At 48.2% G+C, this 14,823-nt stretch overlaps 1 non-coding gene across 1 annotated transcript; it reads right to left on the bottom strand.

Annotated features, from left to right (window-relative positions):
- Positions 1 to 1,467: 1,467 nt before the first annotated feature.
- On the bottom strand, positions 1,468 to 1,556 carry trnar-ucg (transfer RNA arginine (anticodon UCG)). The gene is given in 2 exon segments: positions 1,468 to 1,503; positions 1,520 to 1,556. It is a non-coding gene; the product is annotated as a tRNA-Arg (tRNA).
- Positions 1,557 to 14,823: the final 13,267 nt, after the last annotated feature.

Raw genomic sequence — 14,823 nt, 5'->3', positions numbered from 1 at the left:
GGGACAATTTATCATGGCCAGTTTACCTACCAACAAGTCTTTTGGCTTGTGGGAAGAAACCCACACAGACACAGGGAGAACTTGCAAACTCCACCTAGGCAGTACCAGAATTGAACCCGGGTTGTTGGAGCTGTGAGGCTGCGGTGCTAACCACTGCGCCACTGTGCTGCCCATAATGTGTGATCTCAACAAGGCTCTGTCTAATTGCAGTCAAACTTCTTTATTCTTATAAAAACTCTTCACAATGTTGAACGCAACTATTAACTGCCATTCTGCTCTAAGAAGAAGGACCCCAGCTTCACACACCCCAGACCCCTATTCTTTCCACATTAGCTGAATTCCTGCATTTCTGATACCATTCCAGTAAATCTCCTCTGCACCCTCTCTAAGGCCTTGACATTCCTGCTAAAGTGTGGAGCATGGAATTAGACACTACGCTCGAACTGAGGCCTATAACCAGTGAGATTTCTAAAGGTCCAGCGTAAATTCCTTGTCTGTGTCCCGTACTCCCATTTATGGTTTCTGACTCAATGTCGGCTCTGAGCTGTTGAAACTGCCTGAATAAATATTTCCACCCAAGAAAGCGCTCGGAATGGGAGAAGGGACAAAGTGAGTGACCAAGTACATCAACTCCAAGGAAAACTCCACCATGTAGTGAAAACACTCGAAACACAACAGCTCTTTTAAGAGCCACCCACAATCGCTCTGAAAAAACTGCACCAACATCTCTCTAGAATTGGTTTATTTCATTGGTTTTAATGCTCAGTAACTCTCTGGAACTTTCTCACTGTCTTTGTGTTTTCTGTTTCAATCTGGTATGGAGATTCTGGGAAGATGAGTTTCACTGCCTGGGAGGATCTTTGTGGTTTTCCTGCAGAAACACAAAACAAAGTCTCTTTTCAGAGTCACCCACCGCCTCATAGGGACAGCAGTGACATGGGAACGGGAGCTGGGGTGTGTTTTATGCCGGAAATATCAGTTAATGATTTATGTTGTGCTCTCGTTATATTCCAATCTCTGAATTGAGCCTTTCCACCGCACCAGGGTTATGGGGAGAGTTTTCATCGTTTCTTTTCTAAACGTACAGACGATGTTATAAAGTTGCTGATTTACCCAGATGGCGGATTCTCCCCTCACAGTGAAAAGTAACATCGCACCTTCACATCTGCCCATTGTTTTATTATTGAATAATTAGTCAAATGGAATTATTTGTGATGTTATTTCCCCCGAGACGGTGTTTCCTGCAGTGAAACTGATCAGTTTCAGCTCAGTCATTCAGGGACCTGGAATTCCTGCAGTTTGAACCCGCTGTAACCCCAGCCCACTTCTGATTGTTCACCCTCTTCTCAAAAAGGCAGTGACAGCACATGAGGAGGCCATTCGCCCCATTAAGTCCATGTCGGGTTTCCAATCTTTTCAGTCCCCGACTCAATCCCCAAAATCCTGCATAATCGCTTTGGGTCAAAATGACCGTGGCAGGACTCGAACCCGCAATCTTCTGATAACATCATAGAATATACCGAAGTCAGACGCCTTATCCATTAGGCCACACAGCCTTTAGCTTACATGAATGATTCAATCTGAGAATCTCGAAGCACAAAATACAAAAAATCATTGGTTGAACCTGTCAACCTGGCACAATATTTGAATTTGTGAAAGCCGCCAATTTCACTGTGGAAAAGAAGTGATCGACTGGAAAAGTACATAAAAATCTATTTTCCTGTAGCGGTTTAAATAAACTTTTAAAACACAATTTTGCTTTTACCGACTCAAATTGCTGGTGCTATTTTATGAACAGCTTTATTTTGCCAATTTTTGTCAACTTCTCATCCGTAACTGACAGTAAAAGACTCCGTTCAGCAATCTTTCACGCGACAAATAACTCAAACTCGGTGTGGAAGTAATAAATTACAGACTATTGGTAATTCCCCTTCACACAGGCTTCAGGGGGACAGTGAGAAGCCACTGAAATAGTTGCTTCATCCTTTTAAAAGGTTCCCATTCTGGCCTGTTACTGACATGTTGGAATCAGATTTGTATTTAACAAGATATTTCTGTGAAAACAAAATCCTCAACAGACCAGCTGGGAATCTGGGAATCACTGTAATAAAATAAAAGGCTTTTGATTGAGAAGACGGGACCTTCTCACCAGCAGCCGGGTTACATTCCCCTCACATCCTTACACAGTGAGCAGCTCTTTCCCTCGAGAAATAGACAGCAGCAGTTGGAAATTCAGTAAAAGGATCGGTTCATTGAGACAAGTTTCTGACTGACAGGTGGTGCTGAATATTAATACAAGAAGGTCCTGGAATGGGAAACAAGTGTCCAGGGTGGGGTCTGAAATCAGGACAGGGAAATGGCCAGCACTGACACAGATCATTTCATTATTACATTGATATCTGACTGTCTATAAGGAGAAGCGAGTTAAACACATGATGGTGAAAGGAATGGAAGATATCACTGGTTGTTCTGGATGAAGAGGGATAGACAGAGGTGTGGGTACAGCAGACTTCAGACAGTAATAAGCCCTTTCAGATACTGTGGGTGGATCTGAAAAGAGCCTTTGGGATAGTGAAAAAAGCTCTTTGTTTCAAAACCCTCAAATAGCGACCTTGTAATTGGTCAGGTTACTAATGTTTTAGTTAGTGTAATTTATGAATAATTACTAATTAGAAAGTGCTGTTTGGACAGAGTGTAAAGCTGTGAGTTGATGTGTGAGGGACCTCACTGACTAGGGGAAAGAGGTGCTCTTTGGTCTCTTCTGCCTTTTCAGCCTCCATGGTACAGGGGAAGAAGCTGATCGGTGAGTAACTGGTAAATTATTCTACTTATGACACTTATGACACGAGCAATAATGAGTTTGTGAAGCTTAGTAATGGCAGGGCAGCTCGAAAAGTAAAAGTTCTAAATTGGGGGAAGGCAAATTTTACAAAACTGAGAGGTGATTTGGTGGATGTGGACTGGATACAACTACTTGAAGGAAACCCAAGGATGTTTTATCAGTCCATTAAGAGCAAGAGGATAACTAAGGAAAGGGTATGGCCTATCAGAGATGTACAAGGGAACATCTGTGTGGATCCAGAAGATGTGGGCGGGGTTCTTAATGAGTTTTTTGTCTCTGCCTTCACAAAGGAGAGGGATGATGCAGACATTGTAGTAAAAGAAGAGGAGTGTGAAATATTAGATACGATAAGCATAATGAGAGTGGAAGTACTAGAGGGTCTGACATCCTTGAAATGAATAAATCACCCGGGCCAGATGGTTTGCATCTGAGGTTGTTAAAGGAAGCCAGGGAGTAAATAGTGGATGCGCTGAGGATCATCTTCAAATCCTCACTGGATATGGGGGAGGTGCCGGAGGATTGGAGGTCTGCGAACGTTGTACTATTATTTTAAAAGGATGTGGTAAGTCTGACCTCAGTGGTGGGTAAATTATTCGAATCAATTCTGAGGGACAGGATAAACTACCACTTCGAAAGGCACGGATTAATCAGGGATAGTCAGCATGGATTTGTTAAGGGAAGGTCATGTCTCACTAACTTTATTGAGTTTTTTGTGGAAGTAACAAGGAACATTGATGAGGATAGTGCGGTGGATGTGGTTTACATGGATTTTAGTAAGGCATTTGATAAGGTCCCACATGGCAGTCTGGTCAATAAAATGAAAGCCCATGGGATACAGGGGAATGTGGCAGGTTGGATCCAAAATTGACTCAGTGACAGGAAACAAAGGAGAGTAGTCAACGGACGTTTTTGCGAATGGAAAGCAGTTTTCAGTGGCGTTCCACAGGGCTCAGTGTTGGGTCGCTTGCTGTTTGTGGTGTATATTACCACACGGGCAGCACAGTGGCGCAGCGGTTAGCACCGCAGCCTCACAGCTCCAGCGACCCGGGTTCAATTCTGGGTACTGCCTGTGTGGAGTATGCAAGTTCTCCCTGTGTCTGTGTGGGTTTCCTCTGGGTGCTCCAGTTTCCTCCCACATGCCGAAGACTTGCTGGTTGATAGGTTAATTGGCCATTATAAATTGTCCCTACGAAGGTGGTAGGGAAATATAGGGACTGGTGGGGATGTGGTAGGAATATGGAATTAGTGTAGGATTCGTATAACATGGATGGTTGATGGTCGGCACAGACTCGGTGGGCCGCAGGGCCTGTTTCAGTGCTGTATCTCTTCAAAAAAAAAATTAATTATTTGGAATTAAATGTGGGAGCTATGTTTGGGAAATTTGCTGATGACACAAAAATTGGCCGTGGAATTGATAGTGAGGAGGATGGCTGTGGACTTCAGAATGATATGAATGGATTAATTCAGTGGGCGGAAAAGTGGCAAATGGAATTCAATCTGGAGAAGTGTGAGGTAATGCATTTGGGGAGGGCAAACAAAGCAAGGGAATACACCATAAACGGGAAGATATTGAGATGGGTAGAAGAAGTGAGAGACTTTGGAGTGCATGTCCACAGGTCCCTGAAAGTGACAGGATAGGTAGATAGTGGTAAAGAAGGCATATGGAATGCTTTCCTTTCTTGGTCGACAAAAGCAGGGATGTAATGCGAGAACTGTTTAAAACGGTGGTTTGGCCACAGCTGGAGTATTGCGTACAGTTCTGGTCATCACATTACAGAAAGGACATAATTGCTGTGTAGAGAGTACAGAGGAGATTTACAAGAATGATACTGTGGGTGGCTCTGAAAAGAACCTTTGGGTATTTGATAAAATCCTGGCAGATTGCCTTGGTTTTTGTGCCCGGAGCGCTGGTTTTCTTGGGCAGCAGCATGGCCTAGATATTAGGCAGCACTCAGCCCTGAGTGATGGACACCCCTCCCAGCAGCTTGGTGAGCTCCTCGTCATTCTGGACAGCCAGCTGTCGGTGTCTGAGGATGTTGCGGGTCTTCCTGTTGTCCTGGGCCGCGTTACTGGCCAACTCGAGGATTTCAGCGGTCAGATACTCGAGCACAGCAGCCAGATAGACCGGGGCTCCGGCACCCACACGCTCAGCATAGTTGCCCTTTCTCAGGAGCCTGTGAACACGGCCCACCGGGAACTGCAGTCCCGCCCGTGAGGAGCGAGACTTGGCCTTGGACCGAGCTTTCCCGCCGGTCTTTCCTCTTCCAGACTTTTCTTTTCCAAAAATATACTTGAGGACATTCCGTGCAGACCACTGCCTGATGGATTGGTGGTCAAAGGTGTTTTTCCACACAAACATTTCCACGAACGCACAGTCCAACTGGATGGAGCGTTCCGTGGCAATGTGACCAGATCCATCCTTCGCAACACCGGGGTCAGATAGAACCTCAGCACATAGTGACAGTTGGTGTTTGCATACTGGGGCTCTACGCACAGCTTGATGCAGCCACATACTAAGGCGGCTATCAGGTTGAAGGCGATGTTGAGTACATTTTTTCGCCTTTATCCAGAGGTTTGAACATCGTGTCCCTCCGGACCCTGTCCATTTTGCGTCTTCAGATTAAGCGGGAAATGGCTCGGGTGATCGCCACAGCACAGGAGTGGGGTATGGGCCAGACCTGTGCCACTTACAGCAACAACGTGAGCACCTTGCACCTGATGACCAGGTTCTTACCCATAATAGAGAGAGATCGCTGCTCCCACTTGCTCAGTTTATGTTGTACCCTGGCTGCTCGCTCCTCCCAGGTTTTGGTGCACATCCCGGCCCTGACAAAGCATATCCCCAGCACCTTCAGGTAGTCTGACCTGACGGTGAAGGGGACAAAGGATCGGTCAGCCCAGTTTCCAAGGAACATGGCCTCGCTTTTGCCATGGTTAACATTGGCTCCCGAATCCAGTTCGAACTGGTCGCAGATGCTCATCAGTCTGTGAATGGACAGCGGATCCGATCAGAATACTGCAACATCATCTATGTACAGGGAGGCTTTGACCTGAGTGACTCCACTGCCTGGGATTGTCACCCCTCTTATGCCCGCATCCTTCCAAATAGACTCAGCAAAGGGTTCGATACATCAAACACACAAGGCAGGGGAAAGAGGACAGCCCTGTCTGACTCCAGATTTGATTGGAAACTTTCTGATTCCCACCCAATTGTTTGGACTGTACTACTGATGTTTGTGCAGAGCAGTTTGATCCAATTGCAGATTCCCTCCCCAAACCCCATTTTGGAGAGCACATCCATCATGTATGTGTGCGATATCCTGTCAAAAGCCTTCTCCTGGTCCAGGCTGATGAGGCAGGTGTCCACCCTCCTGACCCATATATAGGCGATCGTATCCCTGAGTAGCACGACACTATCAGAGATCTTCCTGCTGGGTACACTACAGGTCTGATCATGGTGAATCACCAACTCCAGAGCAGTCTTGACTCGACTGGCGATGACTTTGGACAGAATTTTGTAGTCTACATTAAGCAGTGAGATGGGCCGCCAATTTCTGATTTCTGCCCTCTCCCCCTTCTGCTTGTAGATGAGGGTGATGATGCCTTTCCTCATGGATTCTGACATGCTGCCGGCCAGGAGCGTACTCTCGTACACTTCCAGCAGGTCTGGGCTGACCCAGTCCCACAGGGCCGAATACAACTCAACTGGTAAGCCGTCGCTTCCGGGAGTTTTCTTCGTCTCAAATGACTTGATGGCCTTTGTCAGCTTGTCCAGAGTTAGCGGTTTGTCCAGATTCTCCTGCATGCTGTCATCTAAGACCTCTGTGATAGATGACAGGAAGGACTGGGAGGACGTGCTGTCCATAGACTTCACGTCTTACAGCCCAGCATTCAAGGATTTGCTAATCCTCAGTATGTCGGAGTGTGAGGTTGTGACCGAGCCATCCTCTTCCTTCAGGCTGCTGATCACAGAGCTCTCTCTCTGTGAACCTTTTGGAAGAAGAAACGCAAGCACGTCTCATCCTGCTCAATGGAGCAGACTCTGGACCGGAAGATCATCTTGGAGGCCTCCGTGGCAAAGAGCGAGGCCTGCTGGCTCTTCACCTCTTGGAGCACCTCCTTGACCTCGACACCCATCGACTGCAGCTGGAGCAGATTTTGCATTCTTTTCTGGAGTGCGGACATTTCCCTCTGTCTCTCTTACCCTCTGAACACCTTTGGAGATAAAGAACCTCTTGATGTTCTTCTTGATCGCTTCCCACCAGTGCACCGGATACTCAAAGAGGTTCTCACTGTTCTCCAACTTTTTCAATCTCTTTTGAGTTCCACAATGTTCTCTGGGGTTAGCAGTGTAGCATTGAGCTTCCATGTCCCCCTGCGAACCCGCTGGTCATCCTGTAAGTGACAGTCAACCAGTAAGATGCAGTGGTCGGAGAAGAACACCGGCTTGACGTCGGTGGATCTGACCGTGAAAGCAGGGGACACATACAGGAAGTCAATCCTGGAACGGGCAGACCCGTCCGATCTTGACCAGGTGTATCTACGCTGCGCTCCGTCTGCAGGTTTGCTGAAGACATTGTGCAGTTTGGCATTTTATACTGTTTCCTTTAAGAATCTGGGCGTAGCGTCCAGTTTTCTGTCGTCACTGCCAGATCGTCCAGCTGCATCAATGATGCAGTTGAAGTCACCTCCAAGAATGACCGGCCTGGATGTCGCCAGCAGCAGTGGGAGTTGCTGGAGGATGGTCAGCCTCTCGCTGCATTGGACCGGGGCATATACGTTGCTTAACTGGAGCGGAGCATTGTTGTACATTACATCTGCTACGAGAAGGCGACCGCCCACCAGCATCTTAACTTCAGAGATGGTTAAATTGCCTCCCCACAGCAGAATACCCAGGCCGGAGGAACAGGAATCATTTCCTCTGGACCAGATCGATGGCCCGTGAGACCATTGCCTGAAAGTGCTGCGGTGCAGGATTCCACACTCCTGACAAAACAGTACGCTGGCTTTGACCTTTGCGAAGTCATCCAAGGTTGAAACACATCACGTGGTGGATTTAACACAATGCATGTTAATCGAAGCATTCTTTATATCCACTATAAAGTTGGGTGTTGCTTACCACAACAGGTGTCCTTGCTAGTCCCAGTCCTTGAGTATGTTCCTGCATACCCATCGTGTCCGCAAGCTGTTTCACATTCGTTGAGCCCAGAAACCCCTCATGGTTATTCATGAGGGTTTTGTTCCACTGGGGTGACATCGGCAGGTGGGGGACGGGTCTTGTAGGCAGCAAGGCTTGGGTTGTCCTCTGCTGTTGGTGTCTTTCCCCTCGGTCCCTCCTCGAAGACATCACTGTTCCTGACTTCCCGGAGCTGGAGCTGGAGTGCGCAGGACACTTCGCTGCTCTCGGTCTCCCGGAGCTGGGGTGCACTGAGCATCTCCTTGGGTTCCATGCTTTTGGTTTCGGGTGCGCTGGGCGTGTCACAGCTTCCAGTGCCCCGGAGCTGGGGGGCTTTATCTTCCAGCTCCTTTGAGTTCTGCTGCTTCTTTTGGAGGTGCCATCGTTCCGGCCCTTCCTCGTGCAGTGAGGAGGAGCTGCTGTAGTCTGTCTCAGACGGTAGCCTCCTCTTGCCATTGGTTTGGGTGGTGACCTGTTCTTTTTTTGGAGCTTTTTTCTTCGTGTTCTTCCTTTGTACCACCTGCCACTGACCTGTTTGTCCATCTGCTGCCTCCCCCTCCATTAATTCTGTCTGTGATGGAGGAGTTTCCAGGCACGGAGTAGGTGTTGGGTCACTGGTTGCAGCTGCCTCCCCTTTCTTCTCTTTCTCAGAAAGACTTTCATCGCTGTGGGGAGGATTGCTTGTTTCCCTCCCAGCACCAGACGTGTTCACCGTTCCTTAACCCAGCCTTTCCTTGGTCCTTGCTGCCTGAGCATAACTGAGGCAGCGTTTGGGCAGGTTTTGTAGAGGTGGCCTGCCCCACCTCACAGGTTGCAGCACTTGCTCTGTTTACAGTCCTTGGTGTGATGGCCTTCCTTCTTGCAGTTCTTGCAGACGACTGTGCTGCAGTTAGCTGCCACAAGACCAGATTTGCCGCAGGTACGACAAACTCTGGGCTGCTCCGCATAGACCATGAAGCCTCGACTTCCCCCGAAAGTGAAGCTGGAGGGAGGATGGATGATGGCTCCGTTGGCATTGACCTTCAAGGTCACCTTGACCTGCCGCTAACTGGTCCAATTCCCAAATGGGTCCTTGACATCAGTGCTGCTGCCGGCCACCTCGACATACCTGGTGAGGAAGGTGAGTACATCCACGACAGGAACATGGGGGTTGTAGAGGTGGCTTCTCACCACACGGTCACGTTGCGATGGCAGTGTGAAGAGCGGCTGCATTGTGAGGATCGACAGCGGCGCCTGGTTTCCCTTCTCCTTGAATACCTTCAGGAACTTGATGCATCCGCCATGTTCTTGGACGTCACGTCAAAATATCCACTGCTGGGGAAGTCCTGCAGGCAGAAGATGTTCGCAGCTTGGAATCCACAGCAATCAATAAGGATTTTCTTAATGAAGAAGGTACGATCAACCGGTGCATCTCCATCATTATCCTTCACTACCACCCGAACGGTGTTACACACTCCCTGGCCTGAAGTTACAGAATTGATTGCAGCCATTTTACTCAAAAACTTACCTGAGACAGGATCATGGTCTCTCCCCTGCTCCTCTTCCAGACATTTCCACAATCTCACAAATACTTTCACAAAGAGTGAAGAATTCCTCCTGCACTTCCCTGCTTTACCTTCTGGAGGAATGCAGTCCGGCTACTTCTGATTGATTACTGTCTGCTGAATCTCATTGGCTGGTTCATGTCACCAATCAGGTAGCTGCTATTTCGCCGATCATCAAAGGGCAATGAGAAAATGGGGTGGAGATTGACAGCGGCAAATTGTCAAAGCTGAAACCCATTCACAAATTTGAAAAGCCCGCCAAAATATTTGTGAAACAAGGAACAGCTGAAATATAATAAATAATATCGTCTGAAGAGTAAAATGTATTTCACTCTCTCCTGATATTGTGTTTCTCCTCATTGTCCGTCACAGATACCAGACTTACTTTCCTTCCGGGGGTGGAGCGGAGAGGAGTGGACCTGTGGGGAGAACACCGAGAGTGGAGCCGATAAATTGAGCCCAAGGATTGCGGCCCAGTCACTCACCTTCCAGGAGAGGAGCGGACCTGTGGGGAGAACACCGAGAGTGGAGCCGATAAATTGAGCCTGAGGATCGCGGCCCAGTCACTCACCTTCCGGGAGAGGAGCGGAGAGCAGTCCAGGCACGCCGGAGTTTGAAAACAAAGTGAGCAGTGATGTCACAGGAAGAATGCAAGGTGATTGGTTGGTGAGTGTCTGCTGTTAGGGAGTTACTCTAAATAGCTGGGTAAGTAACTAAAAGTAAAGGGAAAGGTCTACAGTTTTTTCAATAAAGGAGGTCGTGTTTTTTGGGGGAGAATCAAGGCCCCTAGTGTAAATAATTTAATTTTTGGGTAATTTAAGGAGATAAATTAAGGGTAAGTCATGGCAGGGCAGCTCAGCAATGTGGAGTGATCCTCCTGTGCAATGTGGGAAGTCAGGGAGACTTCAAGTATCTAGGGCGAACACGTGTGCAGGATGTGTCTCCAGCTGCAGCTACTCGAAATCCACGTTTCGGATCTGGAGCGGCGGCTGGAAATACTGTGGAGCATCTGCGAGGCTGAGATCATCATGGATAGCACGTATAGGGAGGTGGTCACACCGCAGGTAAAGACTGCTCAGGTAGAAAGGGAATGGGTCACCACCAGGCAGAGTAGAAGAACTAGGCAGGTAGTGAAGGAGTCCCCTGGATCCATCTCCCTTTCTAACAGATTTTCCACTTTGAATACTGTTGGGGGAGATAGCTTCTCAGGGGAATGCAGCAAGAACCAAGTCTGTGGCACCACAGGTGGATCAGCTGCACAGGAGGGGCGGAAAAGGAGTAGAAGAGCTATAGTGATAGGGGATTCTATCGTAAGAGGTACAGATAGGCATTTCTGTGGCTGCAAACGTGACTCCAGGATGATATGTTGCCTCCCTGGTGCTAGGGTCAAGGATGTCACAAAGAGTGGCTGCAGGACAAGGGGGAGGGTGAACAGTCAGAGGTCATGGTACACATTGGCACCAATGATATAGGGAGAAAGAGGGATGAGGTCCTGCAACCAGAATTTCGGGAGCGAGATAGCAGATTAAAAAGCAGGACCTCAAAGGTTGTAATCTCTGGATTACTCCCAATGCCACATGCTAATGAGTATAGGAGTAAGAGGGTGGAGCAGATGAATGCTTGGCTGAGGATATGGTGCAGGAGGGAGGGCCTTAATTTCCTCGACCACTGGGTCTGTTTCTTATTCCTATCACAGAGACATGGTTGAGGGAGGGGCTGGACTGGCAGCTCAGTATTCCAGGGTACAGAATCTACAGGCAAGACAGGTGAAGGGGTAAAAGAGGAGGTGGCATTGCACTGTTGATCAAGGAGTCAATTACTGCAGTAAGGAAGGATGATATCTTAGAAATTCCTCAAATGAGGCCATATGGGTAGAACTTAAAAACAAAAAGGGGACAATCACTTGGCTGGCAGTGTACTACAGGCCTCTAAACAGACAGGAAGAGATCGAGGAGAAAATATGTCGGCAAATCTCAGAGAGGTGTAAGAATCTTCTTCTACTTTGGCCTCCTTGTCTCGAGAAACAATGGGTAAGCACCTGGAGGTGGTCAGTGGTTTGTGAAGCAGCGCCTGGAGTGGCTATAAAGGCCAATTCTAGAGTGATAGACTCTTCCACAGGTGCTGCAGATAAAATTGGTTGTCAGGGCTGTTACACAGTTGGCTCTACCCTTGCGCTTCTGTCTTTTTTCCTGCCAACTGCGAAGTCTCTTCGACTCGCCACACTTTAGCCCCACCTTTATGGCTGCCCGCCAGCTCTGGCGATCACTGGCAACTGACTCCCACGACTTGTGATCAATGTCACAGGACTTCATATTGCGTTTGCAGACTTCTTTTAAGCGGAGACATGGACGGCCGGTGGGTCTGATACCAGTGATGAGCTCGCTGTACAATGTGTCCTTGGGGATCCTGCCATCTTCCATGCGGCTCACATGGCCAAGCCATCTCAAGTGCCACTGGCTCAGTAGGGTGTATATGCTGGGGTTGTGTTGGAGATATGGTTCTGCCACCTGATGCCAAGGATTCTCCGGAGGCTGCGAAGATGGAACGAATTGAGACGTCGCTCTTGGCTGACATACGTTGTCCAGGCCTCGCTGCCGCAGAGCAAGGTACTGAGGACACAGGCTTGATACACTTGGACTTTTGTGTTCTGTGTCAGTGTGCCATTTTGCCACACTCTCTTGGCCAGTCTGGACATAGCAGTGGAAGCCTTTCCCATGCACTTGTTGATTTCTGCATCGAGAGACAGGTTACTGGTGATAGTTGAGCCTAGGTAGGTGAACTCTTGAACCACTTCCAGAGCGTGGTCACCGATATTAATGGATGGAGCATTTCTGACATCCTGTCCCATGATGTTCTTTTTCTTGAGGCTGATGGTTAGGCCATATTCGTTGCAGGCAGCCGCAAACCTGTCGATGAGACTCTGCAGCCACTCTTCAGTGTGAGATATTAATGCAGCATCGTCAGCAAAGAGGAGTTCCCTGATGAGGACTTTCCGTACTTTGGTCTTCGCTCTTAGACGGGCAACCTGCCACCTGATCTTGTGTGGAGGAAAATTCCTTCTTCTGAAGGGTTGAATGTATGTGAGAGCAGCAGGGAGAAGAAGATCCCAAACAATGTAGGTGTGAGAACACAGCCCTGTTTCATGCCACTCAGGATAGGAAAGGGGTCTGATGAGGTGCCGTTATGCTAAATTGTGCCTTTCATATTGTCATGGAATGAGGTGATGATACTTAGTAGCTTTGGTGGACATCCAATCTTTTCTAGTAGTCTGAAGAGACCATGTCTGCTGACGAGGTCAAAGGCTTTGGTGAGATCTATGAAAGCAACGTAGAGGGGCATCTGTTGTTCACGGCATTTCTCCTGTAGCTGGTAAAGGGAGAACAGCATGTCAATGTTGGATCTCTCTGCTCGAAAGCTACACTGTGCCTCAGGGTAGACACGCTCAGCCAGCTTCTGGAGCCTGTTTAAAGCAACTCGAGTGAAGACTTTCCCCACTATCCTGAACAGGGAGATTCCACGGTAATTGTTGCAGTCACCACGGTCACCCTTGTTCTTATAGAGGGTGATGATATTGCCATCGCGCATGTCCTGTGGTACTGCTCCATCGTCCCAGCACAGGCAAAACAGTCCAAAGAGTGCTGGAAGTATAGCAGGCTTGGTACTCTTGATTATTTCAGGGTAATGCTGTGCTTCCCAGGTGCTTTTCTGCTGGCGAGAGAATGAATGGCATCACTGAGTTCCGATTTTGTTGGCTGTACGTCCAGCTCATCCATGACTGGCAGAGACTGGGCTGCATTGAGGGCGGTCTCAGTGACAACATTTTCCCTGGAGTACAGTTCTAGGTAATGCTCCACCCAGCAGTCCATTTACTTCCGTTGGTCAGTGATTATGTCCCCTGATTTAGATTTGAGGGGGGCGTACTTCTTGATGTTTGGCCCAAAAGCTCTCTTAATGCCATCATACATTCCTCTGATGTTTCCAGTGTCAGAGGCCAGCTGAATATGACTGCATTGGTGTTGCCAGTAGTCATTTGCACAGTGCCTGGCTGTTCTTTGTGCAGCGCTTCCGGCTGCTTTCAGAGCTACGGATGTTAACTCGCTGGGGGCTTTCTTGTATTTCAACAGTGCAATGCGCTTAGCGGCTATGAGAGGTTCCAGCTCTTCAAAGTGTGATTGAAACCAGTCTGCATTCTGCTTCACACGTTTGCCATAGGTGATCAGAGCTGAGTCATAGATGGCATCTCTGATGTGGGCCCACTTGGTCTCTGCATCCCCTGTAGGAGTGTTTTGAAGGACTTTATCAAGTGAATTTAGAAACTTACGTAACAGCTGTGGATAAGAAATTCTGCTAGTGTTGATGCACAGGCGGCCCTTCCGCTTGGAGTGATGCAGCTTCTTTGGTTTGAGTCTAACCTTGCTGCATGCCACACACTGCACACCACACACATCCTTGTCCACTCAACACAGTATTCGACTGGCAGTAAAGTAAGCTTGTATGCAGCTTGCTGTGAAATGGCATGAGACTGACATCTCTTGGTGTGAAATAGAACTGCAAGAGGGAAATCGATTGATAATAAAAAGCAAGGTGGGAGTGTAAGCTGTGAGGGGGATACAAAGGACCGGATTTTATTTGGTTCACTCCCCCCGAGACTCCGGCCCTGCTCCAATTCTGGTCTTTTGAGCATCGCTGATTTTTATCGCTCCACCGCTGGCAGCTGTGACATCAGCTGTCCAGGCCCGAAGCCTGAGATTTCCCTCCCTGAACTCTCTGCCTCTCGACCTCTCTTCCCTCCTTTAAAACACTCATGGAAGCTACTTCTGTGACCAAGCTTTTGGCCATCTGCTCTAATACGGTCTTGTGTGGCTTGGGGTCCACATTTGCTTTCCGACACTCCTGTGAAGTGCCATGGGACGCTGTATTACGTTAAAGGTGCTCTGTAAATTTACACACAAGTTGTTGTTGTTTTTGGTCTGGAATGTATTGCCTGAGAGAATGGTGGAAGGAGACTCAATCGTAAGGTTGAAAAGGGAATTTCGATAAATAGTTGAAAGGAAATGAAAGAGCTGCCACAGGCACGATGGGCCGCCCTGGTTGTAGATGTCGTCGTCGTCATCCTTCCTTCTACGTGAGATGATGGACTTGCAGCAAATCCATTGGTGATGGGATAGTTTCCCATGGTGCACTTTGTCTGATAGCTGAAGAGGTCAATCTGTGAGAGGCAGGTTCTTCCACAAGTGACACATATGAGGTGGGATTATCAG

The sequence above is a fragment of the Heterodontus francisci genome, unplaced genomic scaffold (assembly GCF_036365525.1).
Source record: "Heterodontus francisci isolate sHetFra1 unplaced genomic scaffold, sHetFra1.hap1 HAP1_SCAFFOLD_102, whole genome shotgun sequence".
NCBI classification, from domain to species: Eukaryota; Metazoa; Chordata; class Chondrichthyes; order Heterodontiformes; family Heterodontidae; genus Heterodontus; species Heterodontus francisci.
The sequence above is the reverse complement of the archived record's forward strand: the minus strand, read 5'-3'. Positions and strand labels throughout refer to the sequence as shown.